The 21140-nt window shown below is 42.2% G+C and overlaps 15 non-coding genes across 15 annotated transcripts; all 15 read left to right on the top strand.

The window, feature by feature from the left end:
• The first annotated feature begins 3529 nt into the window (after positions 1–3529).
• Positions 3530–3602, top strand: TRNAR-UCG (transfer RNA arginine (anticodon UCG)). The gene has a single exon. It is a non-coding gene; the product is annotated as a tRNA-Arg (tRNA).
• A 1517-nt stretch (positions 3603–5119) lies between these two features.
• TRNAR-UCG (transfer RNA arginine (anticodon UCG)) lies at positions 5120–5192 on the top strand. Its single transcript has one exon. It is a non-coding gene; the product is annotated as a tRNA-Arg (tRNA).
• A 1519-nt stretch (positions 5193–6711) lies between these two features.
• On the top strand, positions 6712–6784 carry TRNAR-UCG (transfer RNA arginine (anticodon UCG)). Its single transcript has one exon. It is a non-coding gene; the product is annotated as a tRNA-Arg (tRNA).
• A 1516-nt stretch (positions 6785–8300) lies between these two features.
• TRNAR-UCG (transfer RNA arginine (anticodon UCG)) lies at positions 8301–8373 on the top strand. The gene has a single exon. It is a non-coding gene; the product is annotated as a tRNA-Arg (tRNA).
• Positions 8374–9175: 802 nt separating this feature from the next.
• TRNAR-CCU (transfer RNA arginine (anticodon CCU)) lies at positions 9176–9248 on the top strand. The gene has a single exon. It is a non-coding gene; the product is annotated as a tRNA-Arg (tRNA).
• A 643-nt stretch (positions 9249–9891) lies between these two features.
• On the top strand, positions 9892–9964 carry TRNAQ-UUG (transfer RNA glutamine (anticodon UUG)). Its single transcript has one exon. It is a non-coding gene; the product is annotated as a tRNA-Gln (tRNA).
• A 1520-nt stretch (positions 9965–11484) lies between these two features.
• Positions 11485–11557, top strand: TRNAR-UCG (transfer RNA arginine (anticodon UCG)). The gene has a single exon. It is a non-coding gene; the product is annotated as a tRNA-Arg (tRNA).
• An 802-nt stretch (positions 11558–12359) lies between these two features.
• Positions 12360–12432, top strand: TRNAR-CCU (transfer RNA arginine (anticodon CCU)). The gene has a single exon. It is a non-coding gene; the product is annotated as a tRNA-Arg (tRNA).
• Positions 12433–14666: 2234 nt separating this feature from the next.
• TRNAR-UCG (transfer RNA arginine (anticodon UCG)) lies at positions 14667–14739 on the top strand. The gene has a single exon. It is a non-coding gene; the product is annotated as a tRNA-Arg (tRNA).
• An 802-nt stretch (positions 14740–15541) lies between these two features.
• On the top strand, positions 15542–15614 carry TRNAR-CCU (transfer RNA arginine (anticodon CCU)). Its single transcript has one exon. It is a non-coding gene; the product is annotated as a tRNA-Arg (tRNA).
• A 643-nt stretch (positions 15615–16257) lies between these two features.
• On the top strand, positions 16258–16330 carry TRNAQ-UUG (transfer RNA glutamine (anticodon UUG)). The gene has a single exon. It is a non-coding gene; the product is annotated as a tRNA-Gln (tRNA).
• A 1520-nt stretch (positions 16331–17850) lies between these two features.
• On the top strand, positions 17851–17923 carry TRNAR-UCG (transfer RNA arginine (anticodon UCG)). The gene has a single exon. It is a non-coding gene; the product is annotated as a tRNA-Arg (tRNA).
• A 1512-nt stretch (positions 17924–19435) lies between these two features.
• Positions 19436–19508, top strand: TRNAR-UCG (transfer RNA arginine (anticodon UCG)). The gene has a single exon. It is a non-coding gene; the product is annotated as a tRNA-Arg (tRNA).
• An 802-nt stretch (positions 19509–20310) lies between these two features.
• Positions 20311–20383, top strand: TRNAR-CCU (transfer RNA arginine (anticodon CCU)). The gene has a single exon. It is a non-coding gene; the product is annotated as a tRNA-Arg (tRNA).
• Positions 20384–21026: 643 nt separating this feature from the next.
• On the top strand, positions 21027–21099 carry TRNAR-UCG (transfer RNA arginine (anticodon UCG)). The gene has a single exon. It is a non-coding gene; the product is annotated as a tRNA-Arg (tRNA).
• The last annotated feature ends 41 nt before the right edge of the window (positions 21100–21140 follow it).

The raw sequence follows: 21140 nt of genomic DNA on the forward strand, positions 1-21140 counted from the left end.
GCCCCGAGGGTGCTGGAGCCCCCTGTCCCGCAGGCCACCAGTGGGTCCGGGCGCTGGGGACGGGGCTCCACCGGGGCCCGGGGAGGCTCTCCCCAGCCTGGCTAGGGTTCGGAAGGTGGGACCGGACCCGGGGCTTGAACTCCATCTGGCCAGGCCCCGAGGATGCTGGAGCCCCCTGTCCCGCAGGCCACCAGTGGGTCCGGGCGCTGGGGACGGGGCTCCACCGGGGCCCGGGGAGGCTCTCCCCAGCCTGGCTAGGGTTCGGAAGGTGGGACCGGACCCGGGGCTTGAACTCCATCTGGCCAGGCCCCGAGGGTGCTGGTACCCCTCCGTCCAGCAATCCGGCCGGGGGTCCGGGGCGCCCGGGACAGAGGGTCCACCGGGGGCCCAGGGGAGGCTCTCCCCGGCCCGGCCTAGGGTTCGGAAAGCCGGGACTGGGGCCGGGGACCGGGCCCGGGGCTTGAGCCCCGTCCGGCAGGGCCCAGTGGTGCGGGAATCCCCCCTCCGTCCTGCAAGCCGGCCGGGGGTCGGAGGCGCCCGGGACGGAGGGTCCATCAGGGCCCGGGGAGGCCTGAAGCCCCGGAGCCCTGCAGCCCCAGAGACCTGCAGCTCTGCAGCCCCCGGAACCCTGCAGCCCCAGAGCCCTGCAGCTCCGGGGCAGGCAGATTGGCGTCATTTTGGTCCCGGCCATCTGGTCGCCCCTCTCGCCTCGGCCATCTGGTCGCCCTGGAAGTCATGATGAGGTGCCATTCGCCTCCCGGATCCCAGCGAGGGCTCCAGGAGGTCGGGTACTTTCGCGCCTTGGGTCCCCTCTGTCACCTCGTGTGCACAGATTGCAAGAAAGTCAGGTAATTTCCCTCCGGATTACTAGGGACAGGGTACGCCCGGACACCCCTCCAAGGCTGGTGGTTCTCTGCTAGGGGGACCAGATGGGCTATGCCTGGGTAACACCTCCCTAGGCCACCCGGGGCTTCCTTCCTCCAGGCCAACGGCTTGTCAAATTGCCCAGGACGGGCTCCATGGCTCTTAGGCAGTCGTCCCCCGGGCGTCCAGGGCTCCATCCCTGCCGACGGCATGGAAAAGTGCCCGGGACGGGCTCCATACGTCCCGGGCAGTCCTCCCCCGGGCGTCCGGGGCACCCATCTCCAGGAGGCCAACAGCATGGCAAAGTACCCGGGACGGGCTCCATGGGTCCCGGGCAGTCCTCCCCCAGGCATCCGGGGCTTCCATATCCAGGCCAACGGCAGGTCAAAGTGCCCAGGACGGGCTCCACGGGTCCCTGGCAGTCCTCCCCCCCCCCGGCATCCGGGGCTCCCTTCCCCAGGCCAACGGCATGTCAAAGTGGCCAGGATGGGCTCCACGGGCCCCGGGCGTCCGGGGCTCCCTTCCCCAGGCCAACGGCATGCCAGAGTGCCCAGGACGGGCTCCACGAGTCCCGGGCGTCCGGGGCTCCCTTCCCCGGGACACCGGCTTGTCAGAGTGCCCATGACGGGCTCCACGGGTCCCGGGTATCTGGGACTCCCTTCCCCGGGCCAACGGCATGCCGGAGTTCCCAGGACAGGCTCCACGGGTCCCGGGCGTCCGGGGCTCCCTTCCCCGGTCCGACGGCTTGTCAGAGTGCCCAGGACGGGCTCCACGGTTCCCGGGCGTCCGGGGTTCCCTTCCCCGGGTCAGCGGCATGTCAGAGTGCCCAGGACGGGCTCCATGGGTCCCGGGCAGTCCTCCCCCCGGGCGTCCGGGGCTCCCTTCCCCGGGCCGACGGCAGGTCAGAGTGCCCAGGACGGGCTCCATGGGTCCCGGGCAGTCCTCCCCCCGGGCGTCCGGGGCTCCCTTCCCCGGGCCGACGGCAGGTCAGAGTGCCCAGGACGGGCTCCGTGGGTCCCGGGCAGTCCTCCCCCCGGGCGTCCGGGGCTCCCTTCCCGGGCCGACGGCAGGTCAGAGTGACCAGGACGGGCTCCACGGGTCCCGGGCAGTCCTCTCCCGGGCGTACGTGGTTGTCCGACAGATTCGGGCAGATGTGCTTTTACGAACCGGATCGGAATCGGCCCAAATAATAATAATAATAATAATCCACATTTGTAAGGCGCACAATCACCCGTAAGGGTCTCTAGGCGCTAGGGGCCGTTGGGAAGATTAAGCAAGCTATTGCCCAGAGTCACATGGTGCTGGGCTAATCTGCCGCCGGTGCCGGGGATCGAACCGTGATCCCCATATTCCGGAGTCAGCCGCCCTAGCCGCGGCGCCAGCTATTGCCCAGAGTCACATGGTGCTGGGCTAATCTGCGGCCGGTGCCGGGGATCGAAAACTGATCTCTGGGATGCTCGAGGGTTACTACGCGCTCTACAAAAACCTTAATTAAAAAAATCTCCAGATTCCGGAGTCAGCCACCCTAGCCGCGGCGCCAGCTATTTCCCAGAGTCACCTGGTGCTGGGCTAATCTGCCGCCGGTGCCGGGGATCGAACCGTGATCTCCAGATTCCGGAGTCAGCCTCCCTAGCCGCGGCGCCAGCTATTTCCCAGAGTCACGTGGTGCTGGGCTAATCTGCGGCCGGTGCCGGGGATCGAACCCTGATCTCTGGGATGCTCGAGGGTTACTACGCGCTCTACAAAAACCTTAAATAAAAAAATCTCCAGATTCCGGAGTCAGCCGCCCTAGCCGCGGCGCCAGCTATTTCCCAGAGTCACCTGGTGCTGGGCTAATCTGCCGCCGGTGCCGGGGATCGAACCGTGATCCCCAGATGGGGATATCCCAAAAATCTGGCATGGATATGGCCCGCCAGGACAGGTTTGGGCACGCCTGATCTATCTGTTCCTCAGTGGCCTAATGGTTAATGCATTGGCCTCCTAAGTCAGGGATTCTGGGTTCGAGTCCCATCTGAGGTGCAAACCTATGTCCACTCTTACTTTTCCAGAAAAATAAATATATTTATTACATGCTTCCTCTCAGAAGCTTATAAGGTATTAGGAACTTTGAAATGGTACCATTTTACTTCTGTACTCTTCAGAGTCATATTGATGTTCTGAAACTACAAAGTCGATTTTTGAAACACCTATCTTTGTCAGATGCATTTTTGACCCTGCAGAAGATATTCCTTTGGAAAAAATCATTTGAATTGGATTGGTGTAACTGTTGTTTCTAGAGGTGGTGAAAGGCTTTCAGCTACTTAAATAGGGTAAGTCAGGATTCATGAAACGTATACAACCTTTGAGTGTGTGTAAATTGGAATATCCAGGAAGGAGCAGTTTGTACTACTTTCAAAACAGTTTCTCTCCACTTCTGGAAACATCCCGAGCTATATAAAGCATACACTGAGCTTTAATCTCATGAAGAAAGAGGTTTAAATGCAAAAAAGAAAACAATAGCTTATCGTACTGGTGACATTCTCATGATATAGATTCCAAAAAAGTGTTTTAATTGAAAGGAGCTGAAAGAAAACACAATGGGATGTAAACCTAAATAACTATAAATATTATCTTTTCTATCCTTGTATAGCACCTACAGTATAAAAATAAACACAGCAGGATACATGACTGCGTGGCCTAATGGATAAGGCGTCTGACTTCGGATCAGAAGATTGAGGGTTCGAGTCCCTTCGTGGTCGGTTTTTGACAATGGTCACACAATTCATGTTTCCATTCAGAATGGAAGCAGGCTCTTCCAATTCTCTTATAGCCATCATGTTCTCATTCCTAATTAATAATAAAGTGGAGTACATACTGCACAGTCATTTAGATTGCATCTTCAGTCTAAAATCTAGTGCATTTAAGTGGCATTAAAAATTGCTTCTATGTACATGCACTGAATATGTACTAGGTTTGCAGAATTCTGACTTGAGAGAATGGATTTTAGCTTAAGTGTGTGTAGATGAACTGCAAGGTGTGTAAGTATGTGTTCATGTAGTGCTTCAAGTGTAAAATCTGTATGATTTGTGCAGTTAAAATGCTCATTTTGCCTACGAGAAAGAAAAGTACTACAGAAGAATTATAAAGGATTGGCACATTGGCTGCCTTTGCTGATGACACAGATGGCTTATTTGTAAAGCACTGGTCTATTAAGTTGCAGAGTGTGGTTGAACTTGGTTAGTAGACTTGGTGCCTGTTTCTGTGTCCTGCTGAAGACAAGGACGGCTTGATACCACTGTCAAAGCCCAGTTTATTGAGAAAAGCATCCATGGAAGAAGAAGTGTTGATTCGAAAATGGTTCTCCTCCAATATCTCCCCACTTGCTACAAATACAGAGTCTCCATTATAGCACAGAACAGAGTGTTAAAGTCGGGCATGGAAGAGGATGAAAATTGGAAGTTTACTTATGGAGAGAACTGAGAAATGTCCTGTGTGCAGACACCAGTGTTGGACGATTGAATACATTAAATAATGCCTCTAGATTAGTGGCATTTATTTGTACCTCAGTGGCCTAATGGATAAGGCACTGGCCTCCTAAGCCAGGGATTGTGCGTTCGAGTCCGATCTGAGGCGCAAACCAATGTCCACTCTTCCTTTTCCAGAAAAATAAATATATTTATTACATGCTTCCTCTCAGAAGTTTATGAGGTATTAGGAACTTTGAAATGGTACCATTTTACTTCTGTACTCTTCAGAGTCATGTTGATGTTCTGAAACTACAAAGTAGATTTTTAAACACCTATCTTTGTCAGATGCATTTTTGACCCGGCAGAAGATATTCCTTTGGAAAAAATGATTTGAATTGGGTTGGTGTAACTGTTGTTTCTAGAGGTGGTGAAAGGCTTTCAGCTGCTTGAATAGGGCAAGTCAGGATTCATGAAATGTATACAACCTTGGAGTGTGTGTAAATTGGAATATCCAGGAAGGAGCAGTTTGTACAACTTTCAAAACATTTCTCTCCACGTCTGGAACCATCCAGAGCTATGTAAAGCATTTACTGAGCTTTAATCTCATGAAGAAAGAGGTTTAAATGCAAAAAAGAAAACAAAAGATTATCGTACTGGTGACATTCTCATTATATAGATTCCAAAAAAGTGCTTTAATTGAAAGGAGCTGAAAAAAACACAATGGGATGGAAACCTAAATAACTATAAATAATATATTTTCCATCCTTGCATACCACCTACAGTATAAAAATAAACACAGCAGGACACATGACCGCGTGGCCTAATGGATAAGGCGTCTGACTTCGGATCAGAAGATTGAGGGTTCGAGTCCCTTCGTGGTCGCTTTTTGACAACGGCCACACAATTCAGGTTTCCATTCAGAATGGAAGCAAGCTCTTCCAATACTCTTATAGCCATCATGTTCTCATTCCTAATTAATAATAAAGTGGAGTACATACTGCACAGTCATTTAGATTGCATCTTCAGTCTAAAATCTAGTGCATTTAAGTGGCATTAAAAAGTGCTTCTATGTACATGCACTGAATATGTACTAGGTTTGCAGAATTCTGACTTGAGAGAATGGATTTTAGCTTAAGTGTGTGTAGATGAACTGCAAGGTGTGTAAGTATGTGTTCATGAAGTGCTTCAAGTGTAAAATCTGTATGATGTGTGCAGTTAAAAGGCTCATTTTGCCTACGAGAAAGAAAAGTACTACAGAAGAATTATAAAGGATTGGCACATTGGCTGCCTTTGCTGATGACACAGATGGCTTATTTGTAAAGCACTGGTCTATTAAGTTGCAGAGTGTGGTTGAACTTGGTTAGTAGACTTGGTGCCTGTTTCTGTGTCCTGCTGAAGACAAGGACGGCTTGATACCACTGTCAAAGCCCAGTTTATTGAGAAAAGCATCCATGGAAGAAGAAGTGTTGATTCGAAAATGGTTCTCCTCCAATCTCTCTCCACTTGGTAGAAATACAGAGTCTCCATTATAGCACAGAACAGAGTGTTAAAGTCGGGGATGGAAGAGGATGAAAATGGGAAGTTTACTTATGGAGAGAACTGAGAAATGTCCTGTGTGCAGACACCAGTGTTTGACGATTGAATACATGTACATAATGCCTCTAGATTGCTGTCGTCTATCTGTGCCTCAGTGTCCTAATGGATAAGGCACTGGCCTCCTAAGCTAGGGATTGTGGGTTCGAGTCCCATCTGAGGTGCAAACCTATGTCCACTCTCACTTTTCCAGAAAAATAAATATATTTATTACATGCTTCCTCACAGAAGCTTATAAGGTATTAGGAACTTTGAAATGGTACCATTTTACTTCTGTACTCTTCAGAGTCATGTTGATGTTCTGAAACTACAAAGTCGATTTTTGAAACACCTATCTTTGTCAGATGCATTTTTGACCCGGCAGAAGATATTCCTTTGGAAAAAATCATTTGAATTGGATTGGTGTAACTGTTGTTTCTAGAGGTGGTGAAAGGCTTTAAGCTACTTAAATAGGGTAAGTCAGGATTCATGAAACGTATACAACCTTTGAGTGTGTGTAAATTGGAATATCCAGGAAGGAGCAGTTTGTACTACTTTCAAAACAGTTTCTCTCCACTTCTGGAAACATCCCGAGCTATATAAAGCATACACTGAGCTTTAATCTCATGAAGAAAGAGGTTTAAATGCAAAAAAGAAAACAATAGCTTATCGTACTGGTGACATTCTCATTATATAGATTCCAAAAAAGTGCTTTAATTGAAAGGAGCTGAAAAAACACAATGGGATGTAAACCTAAATAACTATAAATAATATATTTTACATCCTTGCATACCACCTACAGTATAAAAATAAACACAGCAGGACACATGACCGCGTGGCCTAATCGATAAGGCGTCTGACTTCGGATCAGAAGATTGAGGGTTCGAGTCCCTTCGTGGTCGCTTTTGGACAATGGCCACACAATTCAGGTTTCCATTCAGAATGGAAGCAAGCTCTTCCAATACTCTTATAGCCATCATGTTCTCATTCCTAATTAATAATAAAGTGGAGTACATACTGCACAGTCATTTAGATTGCATATTCAGTCTAAAATCTAGTGCATTTAAGTGGCATTAAAAAGTGCTTCTATGTACATGCACTGAATATGTACTAGGTTTGCAGAATTCTGACTTGAGAGAATGGATTTTAGCTTAAGTGTGTGTAGATGAACTGCAAGGTGTGTAAGTATGTGTTCATGAAGTGCTTCAAGTGTAAAATCTGTATGATTTGTGCAGTTAAAATGCTCATTTTGCCTACGAGAAAGAAAAGTACTACAGAAGAATTATAAAGGATTGGCACATTGGCTGCCTTTGCTGATGACACAGATGGCTTATTTGTAAAGCACTGGTCTATTAAGTTGCAGAGTGTGGTTGAACTTGGTTAGTAGACTTGGTGCCTGTTTCTGTATCCTGCTGAAGACAAGGACGGCTTGATACCACTGTCAAAGCCCAGTTTATTGAGAAAAGCATCCATGGAAGAAGAAGTGTTGATTCGAAAATGGTTCTCCTCCAATATCTCTCCACTTGCTAGAAATACAGAGACTCCATTATAGCACAGACCAGAGTGTTAAAGTCGGGGATGGAAGAGGATGAAAATTGGAAGTTTACTTATGGAGAGAACTGAGAAATGTCCTGTGTGCAGACACCAGTGTTGGACGATTGAATACATTTAAATAATGCCTCTAGATTACTGGCATTTATCTGTGCCTCAGTGGCCTAATGGATAAGGCACTGGCCTCTTAAGCCAGGGATTGTGGGTTCGAGTCCCATCTGAGGTGCAAACCAATGTCCACTCTTCCTTTTCCAGAAAAATAAATATATTTATTACATGCTTCCTCTCAGAAGCTTATGAGGTATTAGGAACTTTGAAATGGTACCATTTTACTTCTGTACTCTTCAGAGTCATGTTGATGTTCTGAAACTACAAAGTAGATTGTTAAACACCTATCTTTGTCAGATGCATTTTTGACCCGGCAGAAGATATTCCTTTGGAAAAAATGATTTGAATTGGATTGGTGTAACTGTTGTTTCTAGAGGTGGTGAAAGGCTTTCAGCTACTTGAATAGGGCAAGTCAGGATTCATGAAATGTATACAACCTTTGAGTGTGTGTAAATTGGAATATCCAGGAAGGAGCAGTTTGTACAACTTTCAAAACAGTTTCTCTCCACTTCTGGAAACATCCAGAGCTATGTAAAGCATTTACTGAGCTTTAATCTCATGAAGAAAGAGGTTTAAATGCAAAAAAGAAAACAAAAGATTATCGTACTGGTGACATTCTCATTATATAGATTCCAAAAAAGTGTTTTAATTGAAAAGAGCTGAAAGAAAACACAATGGGATGTAAACCTAAATAACTATAAATATCTTTTCCATCCTTGCATAGCACCTACAGTATACAAATGAACACACAGGACACATGACTGCGTGGCCTAATGGTTAAGGCGTCTGACTTCGGATCAGAAGATTGAGGGTTCGAGTCCCTTCGTGGTCGGTTTTTGACAATGGCCACACAATTCAGGTTTCCATTCAGAATGGAAGCAGGCTCTTCCAATACTCTTATAGCCATCATGTTCTCATTCCTAATTAATAATAAAGTGGAGTACATACTGCACAGTCATTTAGATTGCATCTTCAGTCTAAAATCTAGTGCATTTAAGTGGCATTAAAAAGTGCTTCTATGTACATGCACTGAATATGTACTAGGTTTGCAGAATTCTGACTTGACAGAAAGGGTTTTAGCTTAAGTGTGTGTAGATGAACTGCAAGGTGTGTAAGTATGTGTTCATGTAGTGCTTCAAGTGTAAAATCTGTATGATTTGTGCAGTTAAAGTGCTCATTTTGCCTACGAGAAAGAAAAGTACTACAGAAGAATTATAAAGGATTGGCACATTGGCTGCCTTTGCTGATGGCACAGATGGCTTATTTGTAAAGCACTGGTCTATTAAGTTGCAGAGTGTGGTTGAACTTGGTTAGTAGACTTGGTGCCTGTTTCTGTGTCCTGCTGAAGACAAGGACGGCTTGATACCACTGTCAAAGCCCACTTTATTGAGAAAAGCATCCATGGAAGAAGAAGTGTTGATTCGAAAATGGTTCTCCTCCAATATCTCTCCACTTGCTAGAAATACAGAGTCTCCATTATAGCACAGAACAGAGTGTTAAAGTCGGGGATGGAAGAGGATGAAAATTGGAAGTTTACTTATGGAGAGAACTGAGAAATGTCCTGTGTGCAGACACCAGTGTTGGACGATTGAATACATTTAAATAATGCCTCTAGATTACTGGCATTTATCTGTGCCTCAGTGGCCTAATGGATAAGGCACTGGCCTCCTAAGCCAGGGATTGTGCGTTCGAGTCCCATCTGAGGTGCAAACCAATGTCCACTCTTCCTTTTCCAGAAAAATAAATATATTTATTACATGCTTCCTCTCAGAAGCTTATGAGGTATTAGGAACTTTGAAATGGTACCATTTTACTTCTGTACTCTTCAGAGTCATGTTGATGTTCTGAAACTACAAAGTAGATTTTTAAACACCTATCTTTGTCAGATGCATTTTTGACACGGCAGAAGATATTCCTTTGAAAAAAATGATTTGAATTGGATTGGTGTAACTGTTGTTTCTAGAGGTGGTGAAAGGCTTTCAGCTACTTGAATAGGGCAAGTCAGGATTCATGAAATGTATACAACCTTTGAGTGTGTGTAAATTGGAATATCCAGGAAGGAGCAGTTTGTACAACTTTCAAAACAGTTTCTCTCCACTTCTGGAAACATCCAGAGCTATGTAAAGCATTTACTGAGCTTTAATCTCATGAAGAAAGAGGTTTAAATGCAAAAAAGAAAACAAAAGATTATCGTACTGGTGACATTCTCATTATATAGATTCCAAAAAAGTGCTTTAATTGAAAGGAGCTGAAAAAAACACAATGGGATGTAAACCTAAATAACTATAAATAATATATTTTCCATCCTTGCATACCACCTACAGTATAAAGATAAACACACAGGACACATGACCGCGTGGCCTAATGGATAAGGCGTCTGACTTTGGATCAGAAGATTGAGGGTTCGAGTCCCTTCGTGGTCGGTTTTTGACAATGGCCACACAATTCAGGTTTCCATTCAGAATGGAAGCAGGCTCTTCCAATACTCTTATAGCCATCATGTTCTCATTCCTAATTAATAATAAAGTGGAGTACACACTGCACAGTCATTTAGATTGCATCTTCAGTATAAAATCTAGTGCATTTAAGTGGCATTAAAAAGTGCTTCTATGTACATGCACTGAATATGTACTAGGTTTGCAGAATTCTGACTTCACAGAATGGGTTTTAGCTTAAGTGTGTGTAGATGAACTGCAAGGTGTGTAAGTATGTGTTCATGTAGTGCTTCAAGTGTAAAATCTGTATTATGTGTGCAGTTAAAGTGCTCATTTTGCCTACGAGAAAGAAAAGTACTACAGAAGAATTATAAAGGATTGGCACATTGGCTGCCTTTGCTGATGACACAGATGGCTTATTTGTAAAGCACTGGTCTATTAAGTTGCAGAGTGTGGTTGAACTTGGTTAGTAGACTTGGTGCCTGTTTCTGTATCCTGCTGAAGACAAGGACGGCTTGATACCACTGTCAAAGCCCAGTTTATTGAGAAAAGCATCCATGGAAGAAGAAGTGTTGATTCGAAAATGGTTCTCCTCCAATATCTCTCCACTTGCTAGAAATACAGAGACTCCATTATAGCACAGACCAGAGTGTTAAAGTCGGGGATGGAAGAGGATGAAAATTGGAAGTTTACTTATGGAGAGAACTGAGAAATGTCCTGTGTGCAGACACCAGTGTTGGACGATTGAATACATTTAAATAATGCCTCTAGATTACTGGCATTTATCTGTGCCTCAGTGGCCTAATGGATAAGGCACTGACCTCTTAAGCCAGGGATTGTGGGTTCAAGTCCCATCTGAGGTGCAAACCAATGTCCACTCTTCCTTTTCCAGAAAAATAAATATATTTATTACATGCTTCCTCTCAGAAGCTTATGAGGTATTAGGAACTTTGAAATGGTACCATTTTACTTCTGTACTCTTCAGAGTCATGTTGATGTTCTGAAACTACAAAGTAGATTTTTAAACACCTATCTTTCTCAGATGCATTTTTGACCCGGCAGAAGATATTCCTTTGGAAAAAATGATTTGAATTGGATTGGTGTAACTGTTGTTTCTAGAGGTGGTGAAAGGCTTTCAGCTACTTGAATAGGGCAAGTCAGGATTCATGAAATGTATACAACCTTTGAGTGTGTGTAAATTGGAATATCCAGGAAGGAGCAGTTTGTACAACTTTCAAAACAGTTTCTCTCCACTTCTGGAAATATCCAGAGCTATGTAAAGCATTTACTGAGCTTTAATCTCATGAAGAAAGAGGTTTAAATGCAAAAAAAAGAAAACAAAAGATTATCGTACTGGTGACATTCTCATTATATAGATTCCAAAAAAGTGCTTTAATTGAAAGGAGCTGAAAAAAACACAATGGGATGGAAACCTAAATAACTATAAATAATATATTTTCCATCCTTGCATACCACCTACAGTATAGAAATAAACACGCAGGACACATGACCGCGTGGCCTAATGGATAAGGCGTCTGACTTCGGATCAGAAGATTGAGGGTTCGAGTCACTTCGTGGTTGGTTTTTGACAATGGTCACACAATTCAGGTTTCCATTCAGAATGGAAGCAGGCTCTTCCAATACTCTTATAGCCATCATGTTCTCATTCCTAATTAATAATAAAGTGGAGTACATACTGCACAGTCATTTAGATTGCATCTTCAGTCTAAAATCTAGTGCATTTAAGTGGCATTAAAAAGTGCTTCTATGTACATGCACTGAATATGTACTAGGTTTGCAGAATTCTGACTTGACAGAATGGGTTTTAGCTTAAGTGTGTGTAGATGAACTGCAAGGTGTGTAAGTATGTGTTCATGTAGTGCTTCAAGTGTAAAATTTGTATTATTTGTGCAGTTAAAGTGCTCATTTTGCCTACGAGAAAGAAAACTACTACAGAAGAATTATAAAGGATTGGCACATTGGCTGCCTTTGCTGATGACACAGATGGCCTATTTGTAAAGCACTGGTCTATTAAGTTGCAGAGTGTGGTTGAACTTGGTTAGTACACTTGGTGCCTGTTTCTGTGTCCTGCTGAAGACAAGGACGGCTTGATACCACTGTCAAAGCCCAGTTTATTGAGAAAAGCATCCATGGAAGAAGAAGTGTTGATTCGAAAATGGTTCTCCTCCATTTTTTCTCCACTTGCTAGAAATACAGAGTCTCCATTATAGCACAGAACAGAGTGTTAAAGTCGGGGATGGAAGAGGATGAAAATTGGAAGTTAACTTATGGAGAGAACTGAGAAATGTCCTGTGTGCAGACACCAGTGTTGGACCATTGAATACATTTACATAATGCCTCTAGATTGCTGTAATCTATCTGTGCCCCAGTGGCCTAATGGATAAGGCACTGGCCTCCTAAGCCAGGGATTGTGGGTTTGAGTCCCATCTGAGGTGCAAACCAATGTCCACTCTTACTTTTCCAGAAAAATAAATATATTTATTACATGCTTCCTCTCAGAAGCTTATAAGGTATTAGGAACTTTGAAATGGTACCATTTTACTTCTGTATCTTCAGAGTCATGTTGATGTTCTGAAACTACAAAGTCGATTTTTGAAACACCTACCTTTGTCAGATGCATTTTTGACCCGGCAGAAGATATTCCTTTGGAAAAAATCATTTGAATTGGATTGGTGTAACTGTTATTTCTAGAGGTGGTGAAAGGCTTTTAGCTACTTAAATAGGGTAAGTCAGGATTCATGAAACGTATACAACCTTTGAGTGTGTGTAAATTGGAATATCCAGGAAGGAGCAGTTTGTACTACTTTCAAAACAGTTTCTCTCCACTTCTGGAAACATCCCGAGCTATAAAAAGCATACACTGAGCTTTAATCTCATGAAGAAAGAGGTTTAAATGCAAAAAAGAAAACAATAGCTTATCGTACTGGTGACATTCTCATTATATAGATTCCAAAAAAGTGTTTTAATTGAAAGGAGATGAAAGAAAACACAATGGGATGTAAACCTAAACAACTATAAATATTATCTTTTCCATCCTTGCATAGCACCTACAGTATAAAAATAAGCACAGCAGGACACATGACTGCGTGCCCTAATGGATAAGGCGTCTGACTTCGGATCAGAAGATTGAGGGTTCGAGTCCTTTTGTGGTCGGTTTTTGACAATGGTCACACAATTCAGGTTTCCATTCAGAATGGAAGCAGGCTCTTCCAATACTCTTATAGCCATCATGTTCTCATTCCTAATTAATAATAAAGTGGAGTACATACTGCACAGTCATTTAGATTGCATCTTCAGTCTAAAATCTAGTGCATTTAAGTGACATTAAAAAGTGCTTCTATGTACATGCACTGAATATGTACTAGGTTTGCAGAATTCTGACTTGAAAGAATGGGTTTTAGCTTAAGTGTGTGTAGATGAACTGCAAGGTGTGTAAGTATGTGTTCATGTAGTGCTTCAAGTGTAAAATCTGTATGATTTGTGCAGTTAAAGGGCTCATTTTGCCTACGAGAAAGAAAAGTACTACAGAAGAATTATAAAGGATTGGCACATTGGCTGCCTTTGCTGATGACACAGATGGCTTATTTGTAAAGCACTGGTCTATTAAGTTGCAGAGTGTGGTTGAACTTGGTTAGTAGACTTGGTGCCTGTTTCTGTGTCCTGCTGAAGATAAGGACGGCTTGATACCACTGTCAAAGCCCAGTTTATTGAGAAAAGCATCCATGGAAGAAGAAGTGTTGATTCGAAAATGGTTCTCCTCCAATATCTCTCCACTTGCTAGAAATACAGAGTCTCCATTATAGCACAGACCAGAGTGTTAAAGTCGGGGATGGAAGAGGATGAAAATTGGAAGTTTACTTATGGAGAGAACTGAGAAATGTCCTGTGTGCAGACACCAGTGTTGGACGATTGAATACATTTAAATAATGCCTCTAGATTACTGGCATTTATCTGTGCCTCAGTGGCCTAATGGATAAGGCACTGGCCTCTTAAGCCAGGGATTGTGGGTTCGAGTCCCATCTGAGGTGCAAACCAATGTCCACTCTTCCTTTTCCAGAAAAATAAATATATTTATTACATGCTTCCTCTCAGAAGCTTATGAGGTATTAGGAACTTTGAAATGGTACCATTTTACTTCTGTACTCTTCAGAGTCATGTTGATGTTCTGAAACTACAAAGTAGATTGTTAAACACCTATCTTTGTCAGATGCATTTTTGACCCGGCAGAAGATATTCCTTTGGAAAAAATGATTTGAATTGGATTGGTGTAACTGTTGTTTCTAGAGGTGGTGAAAGGCTTTCAGCTACTTGAATAGGGCAAGTCAGGATTCATGAAATGTATACAACCTTTGAGTGTGTGTAAATTGGAATATCCAGGAAGGAGCAGTTTGTACAACTTTCAAAACAGTTTCTCTCCACTTCTGGAAACATCCAGAGCTATGTAAAGCATTTACTGAGCTTTAATCTCATGAAGAAAGAGGTTTAAATGCAAAAAAGAAAACAAAAGATTATCGTACTGGTGACATTCTCATTATATAGATTCCAAAAAAGTGTTTTAATTGAAAAGAGCTGAAAGAAAACACAATGGGATGTAAACCTAAATAACTATAAATATCTTTTCCATCCTTGCATAGCACCTACAGTATACAAATGAACACACAGGACACATGACTGCGTGGCCTAATGGTTAAGGCGTCTGACTTCGGATCAGAAGATTGAGGGTTCGAGTCCCTTTGTGGTCGGTTTTTGACAATGGCCACACAATTCAGGTTTCCATTCAGAATGGAAGCAGGCTCTTCCAATACTCTTATAGCCATCATGTTCTCATTCCTAATTAATAATAAAGTGGAGTACATACTGCACAGTCATTTAGATTGCATCTTCAGTCTAAAATCTAGTGCATTTAAGTGGCATTAAAAAGTGCTTCTATGTACATGCACTGAATATGTACTAGGTTTGCAGAATTCTGACTTGACAGAAAGGGTTTTAGCTTAAGTGTGTGTAGATGAACTGCAAGGTGTGTAAGTATGTGTTCATGTAGTGCTTCAAGTGTAAAATCTGTATGATTTGTGCAGTTAAAGTGCTCATTTTGCCTACGAGAAAGAAAAGTACTACAGAAGAATTATAAAGGATTGGCACATTGGCTGCCTTTGCTGATGGCACAGATGGCTTATTTGTAAAGCACTGGTCTATTAAGTTGCAGAGTGTGGTTGAACTTGGTTAGTAGACTTGGTGCCTGTTTCTGTGTCCTGCTGAAGACAAGGACGGCTTGATACCACTGTCAAAGCCCACTTTATTGAGAAAAGCATCCATGGAAGAAGAAGTGTTGATTCGAAAATGGTTCTCCTCCAATATCTCTCCACTTGCTAGAAATACAGAGTCTCCATTATAGCACAGAACAGAGTGTTAAAGTCGGGGATGGAAGAGGATGAAAATTGGAAGTTTACTTATGGAGAGAACTGAGAAATGTCCTGTGTGCAGACACCAGTGTTGGACGATTGAATACATTTAAATAATGCCTCTAGATTACTGGCATTTATCTGTGCCTCAGTGGCCTAATGGATAAGGCACTGGCCTCCTAAGCCAGGGATTGTGCGTTCGAGTCCCATCTGAGGTGCAAACCAATGTCCACTCTTCCTTTTCCAGAAAAATAAATATATTTATTACATGCTTCCTCTCAGAAGCTTATGAGGTATTAGGAACTTTGAAATGGTACCATTTTACTTCTGTACTCTTCAGAGTCATGTTGATGTTCTGAAACTACAAAGTAGATTTTTAAACACCTATCTTTGTCAGATGCATTTTTGACCCGGCAGAAGATATTCCTTTGAAAAAAATGATTTGAATTGGATTGGTGTAACTGTTGTTTCTAGAGGTGGTGAAAGGCTTTCAGCTACTTGAATAGGGCAAGTCAGGATTCATGAAATGTATACAACCTTTGAGTGTGTGTAAATTGGAATATCCAGGAAGGAGCAGTTTGTACAACTTTCAAAACAGTTTCTCTCCACTTCTGGAAACATCCAGAGCTATGTAAAGCATTTACTGAGCTTTAATCTCATGAAGAAAGAGGTTTAAATGCAAAAAAGAAAACAAAAGATTATCGTACTGGTGACATTCTCATTATATAGATTCCAAAAAAGTGCTTTAATTGAAAGGAGCTGAAAAAAACACAATGGGATGTAAACCTAAATAACTATAAATAATATATTTTCCATCCTTGCATACCACCTACAGTATAAAAATAAACACACAGGACACATGACCGCGTGGCCTAATGGATAAGGCGTCTGACTTTGGATCAGAAGATTGAGGGTTCGAGTCCCTTCGTGGTCGGTTTTTGACAATGGCCACACAATTCAGGTTTCCATTCAGAATGGAAGCAGGCTCTTCCAATACTCTTATAGCCATCATGTTCTCATTCCTAATTAATAATAAAGTGGAGTACACACTGCACAGTCATTTAGATTGCATCTTCAGTATAAAATCTAGTGCATTTAAGTGGCATTAAAAAGTGCTTCTATGTACATGCACTGAATATGTACTAGGTTTGCAGAATTCTGACTTCACAGAATGGGTTTTAGCTTAAGTGTGTGTAGATGAACTGCAAGGTGTGTAAGTATGTGTTCATGTAGTGCTTCAAGTGTAAAATCTGTATTATGTGTGCAGTTAAAGTGCTCATTTTGCCTACGAGAAAGAAAAGTACTACAGAAGAATTATAAAGGATTGGCACATTGGCTGCCTTTGCTGATGACACAGATGGCTTATTTGTAAAGCACTGGTCTATTAAGTTGCAGAGTGTGGTTGAACTTGGTTAGTAGACTTGGTGCCTGTTTCTGTATCCTGCTGAAGACAAGGACGGCTTGATACCACTGTCAAAGCCCAGTTTATTGAGAAAAGCATCCATGGAAGAAGAAGTGTTGATTCGAAAATGGTTCTCCTCCAATATCTCTCCACTTGCTAGAAATACAGAGACTCCATTATAGCACAGACCAGAGTGTTAAAGTCGGGGATGGAAGAGGATGAAAATTGGAAGTTTACTTATGGAGAGAACTGAGAAATGTCCTGTGTGCAGACACCAGTGTTGGACGATTGAATACATTTAAATAATGCCTCTAGATTACTGGCATTTATCTGTGCCTCAGTGGCCTAATGGATAAGGCACTGGCCTCTTAAGCCAGGGATTGTGGGTTCAAGTCCCATCTGAGGTGCAAACCAATGTCCACTCTTCCTTTTCCAGAAAAATAAATATATTTATTACATGCTTCCTCTCAGAAGCTTATGAGGTATTAGGAACTTTGAAATGGTACCATTTTACTTCTGTACTCTTCAGAGTCATGTTGATGTTCTGAAACTACAAAGTAGATTTTTAAACACCTATCTTTCTCAGATGCATTTTTGACCCGGCAGAAGATATTCCTTTGGAAAAAATGATTTGAATTGGATTGGTGTAACTGTTGTTTCTAGAGGTGGTGAAAGGCTTTCAGCTACTTGAATAGGGCAAGTCAGGATTCATGAAATGTATACAACCTTTGAGTGTGTGTAAATTGGAATATCCAGGAAGGAGCAGTTTGTACAACTTTCAAAACAGTTTCTCTCCACTTCTGGAAACATCCAGAGCTATGTAAAGCATTTACTGAGCTTTAATCTCATGAAGAAAGAGGTTTAAATGCAAAAAAAAGAAAACAAAAGATTATCGTACTGGTGACATTCTCATTATATAGATTCCAAAAAAGTGCTTTAATTGAAAGGAGCTGAAAAAAACACAATGGGATGGAAACCTAAATAACTATAAATAATATATTTTCCATCCTTGCATACCACCTACAGTATAGAAATAAACACGCAGGACACATGACCGCGTGGCCTAATGGATAAGGCGTCTGACTTCGGATCAGAAGATTGAGGGTTCGAGTCACTTCGTGGTTGGTTTTTGACAACGGTCACACAATTCAGGTTTCCATTCAGAATGGAAGCAGGCTCTTCCAATACTCTTATAGCCATCATGTTCTCATTCCTAATTAATAATAAAGTGGAGTACATACTGCACAGTCATTTAGATTGCATCTTCAGTCTAAAATCTAGTGCATTTAAGTGGCATTAAAAAGTGCTTCTATGTACATGCACTGAATATGTACTAGGTTTGCAGAATTCTGACTTGACAGAATGGGTTTTAGCTTAAGTGTGTGTAGATGAACTGCAAGGTGTGTAAGTATGTGTTCATGTAGTGCTTCAAGTGTAAAATTTGTATTATTTGTGCAGTTAAAGTGCTCATTTTGCCTACGAGAAAGAAAACTACTACAGAAGAATTATAAAGGATTGGCACATTGGCTGCCTTTGCTGATGACACAGATGGCCTATTTGTAAAGCACTGGTCTATTAAGTTGCAGAGTGTGGTTGAACTTGGTTAGTACACTTGGTGCCTGTTTCTGTGTCCTGCTGAAGACAAGGACGGCTTGATACCACTGTCAAAGCCCAGTTTATTGAGAAAAGCATCCATGGAAGAAGAAGTGTTGATTCGAAAATGGTTCTCCTCCAATTTTTCTCCACTTGCTAGAAATACAGAGTCTCCATTATAGCACAGAACAGAGTGTTAAAGTCGGGGATGGAAGAGGATGAAAATTGGAAGTTAACTTATGGAGAGAACTGAGAAATGTCCTGTGTGCAGACACCAGTGTTGGACCATTGAATACATTTACATAATGCCTCTAGATTGCTGTAATCTATCAGTGGCCTAATGGATAAGGCACTGGCCTCCTAAGCCAGGGATTGTGGGTTTGAGTCCCATCTGAGGTGCAAACCAATGTCCACTCTTACTTTTCCAGAAAAATAAATATATTTATTACATGCTTCCTCTCAGAAGCTTATAAGGTATTAGGAACTTTGAAATGGTACCATTTTACTTCTGTATCTTCAGAGTCATGTTGATGTTCTGAAACTACAAAGTCGATTTTTGAAACACCTACCTTTGTCAGATGCATTTTTGACCCGGCAGAAGATATTCCTTTGGAAAAAATCATTTGAATTGGATTGGTGTAACTGTTATTTCTAGAGGTGGTGAAAGGCTTTTAGCTACTTAAATAGGGTAAGTCAGGATTCATGAAACGTATACAACCTTTGAGTGTGTGTAAATTGGAATATCCAGGAAGGAGCAGTTTGTACTACTTTCAAAACAGTTTCTCTCCACTTCTGGAAACATCCCGAGCTATAAAAAGCATACACTGAGCTTTAATCTCATGAAGAAAGAGGTTTAAATGCAAAAAAGAAAACAATAGCTTATCGTACTGGTGACATTCTCATTATATAGATTCCAAAAAAGTGTTTTAATTGAAAGGAGATGAAAGAAAACACAATGGGATGTAAACCTAAACAACTATAAATATTATCTTTTCCATCCTTGCATAGCACCTACAGTATAAAAATAAGCTCAGCAGGACACATGACTGCGTGCCCTAATGGATAAGGCGTCTGACTTCGGATCAGAAGATTGAGGGTTCGAGTCCCTTTGTGGTCGGTTTTTGACAATGGTCACACAATTCAGGTTTCCATTCAGAATGGAAGCAGGCTCTTCCAATACTCTTATAGCCATCATGTTCTCATTCCTAATTAATAATAAAGTGGAGTACATACTGCACAGTCATTTAGATTGCATCTTCAGTCTAAAATCTAGTGCATTTAAGTGACATTAAAAAGTGCTTCTATGTACATGCACTGAATATGTACTAGGTTTGCAGAATTCTGACTTGAAAGAATGGGTTTTAGCTTAAGTGTGTGTAGATGAACTGCAAGGTGTGTAAGTATGTGTTCATGTAGTGCTTCAAGTGTAAAATCTGTATGATTTGTGCAGTTAAAGGGCTCATTTTGCCTACGAGAAAGAAAAGTACTACAGAAGAATTATAAAGGATTGGCACATTGGCTGCCTTTGCTGATGACACAGATGGCTTATTTGTAAAGCACTGGTCTATTAAGTTGCAGAGTGTGGTTGAACTTGGTTAGTAGACTTGGTGCCTGTTTCTGTGTCCTGCTGAAGATAAGGACGGCTTGATACCACTGTCAAAGCCCAGTTTATTGAGAAAAGCATCCATGGAAGAAGAAGTGTTGATTCGAAAATGGTTCTCCTCCAATATCTCTCCACTTGCTAGAAATACAGAGTCTCCATTATAGCACAGAACAGAGTGTTAAAGTCGGGGATGGAAGAGGATGAAAATTGGAAGTTTACTTATGGAGAGAACTGAGAAATGTCCTGTGTGCAGACACCAGTGTTGGACAATTGAATACATTTAAATAATGCCTCTAGATTACTGGCATTTATCTGTGCCTCAGTGGCCTAATGAATAAGGCACTGGCCTCCTAAGCCAGGGATTGTGGGTTCAAGTCCCATCTGAGGTGCAAACCAATGTCCACTCTTACTTTTCCAGAAAAATAAATATATTTATTACATGCTTCATCTCAGAAGTTTATGAGGTATTAGGAACTTTGAAATGGTACCATTTTACTTCTGTACTCTTCAGAGTCATGTTGATGTTCTGAAACTACAAAGTAGATTTTTAAACACCTATATTTGTCCGATGCATTTTTGACCCGGCAGAAGATATTCCTTTGGAAAAAATTATTTGAATTGGATTGGTGTAACTGTTGTTTCTAGAGGTGGTGAAAGGCTTTCAGCTACTTGAATAGGGCAAGTCAGGATTCATGAAATGTATACAACCTTTGAGTGTGTGTAAATTGGAATATCCAGGAAGGAGCAGTTTGTACAACTTTCAAAACAGTTTCTCTCCACTTCTGAAAACATCCAGAGCTATGTAAAGCATTTACTGAGCTTTAATCTCATGAAGAAAGAGGTTTAAATGCAAAAAAGAAAACAAAAGATTATCGTACTGCTGACATTCTCATTATATAGATTACAAAAAAGTGCTTTAATTGAAAGGAGCTGAAAAAAACACAATGGGATGTAAACCTAAATAACTATAAATAATATATTTTCCATCCTTGCATAGCACCTACAGTATAAAAATAAAATAGCAGGACACATGACCGCGTAGCCTAATGGATAAGGCGTCTGACTTCGGATCAGAAGATTGAGGGTTCGAGTCCCTTCGTGGTCGGTTTTTGACAATGGTCACACAATTCAGGCTTCCATTCAGAA

Source organism: Lissotriton helveticus, chromosome 5_1 (assembly GCF_964261635.1).
Source record: "Lissotriton helveticus chromosome 5_1, aLisHel1.1, whole genome shotgun sequence".
Classification (NCBI taxonomy): Eukaryota; Metazoa; Chordata; class Amphibia; order Caudata; family Salamandridae; genus Lissotriton; species Lissotriton helveticus.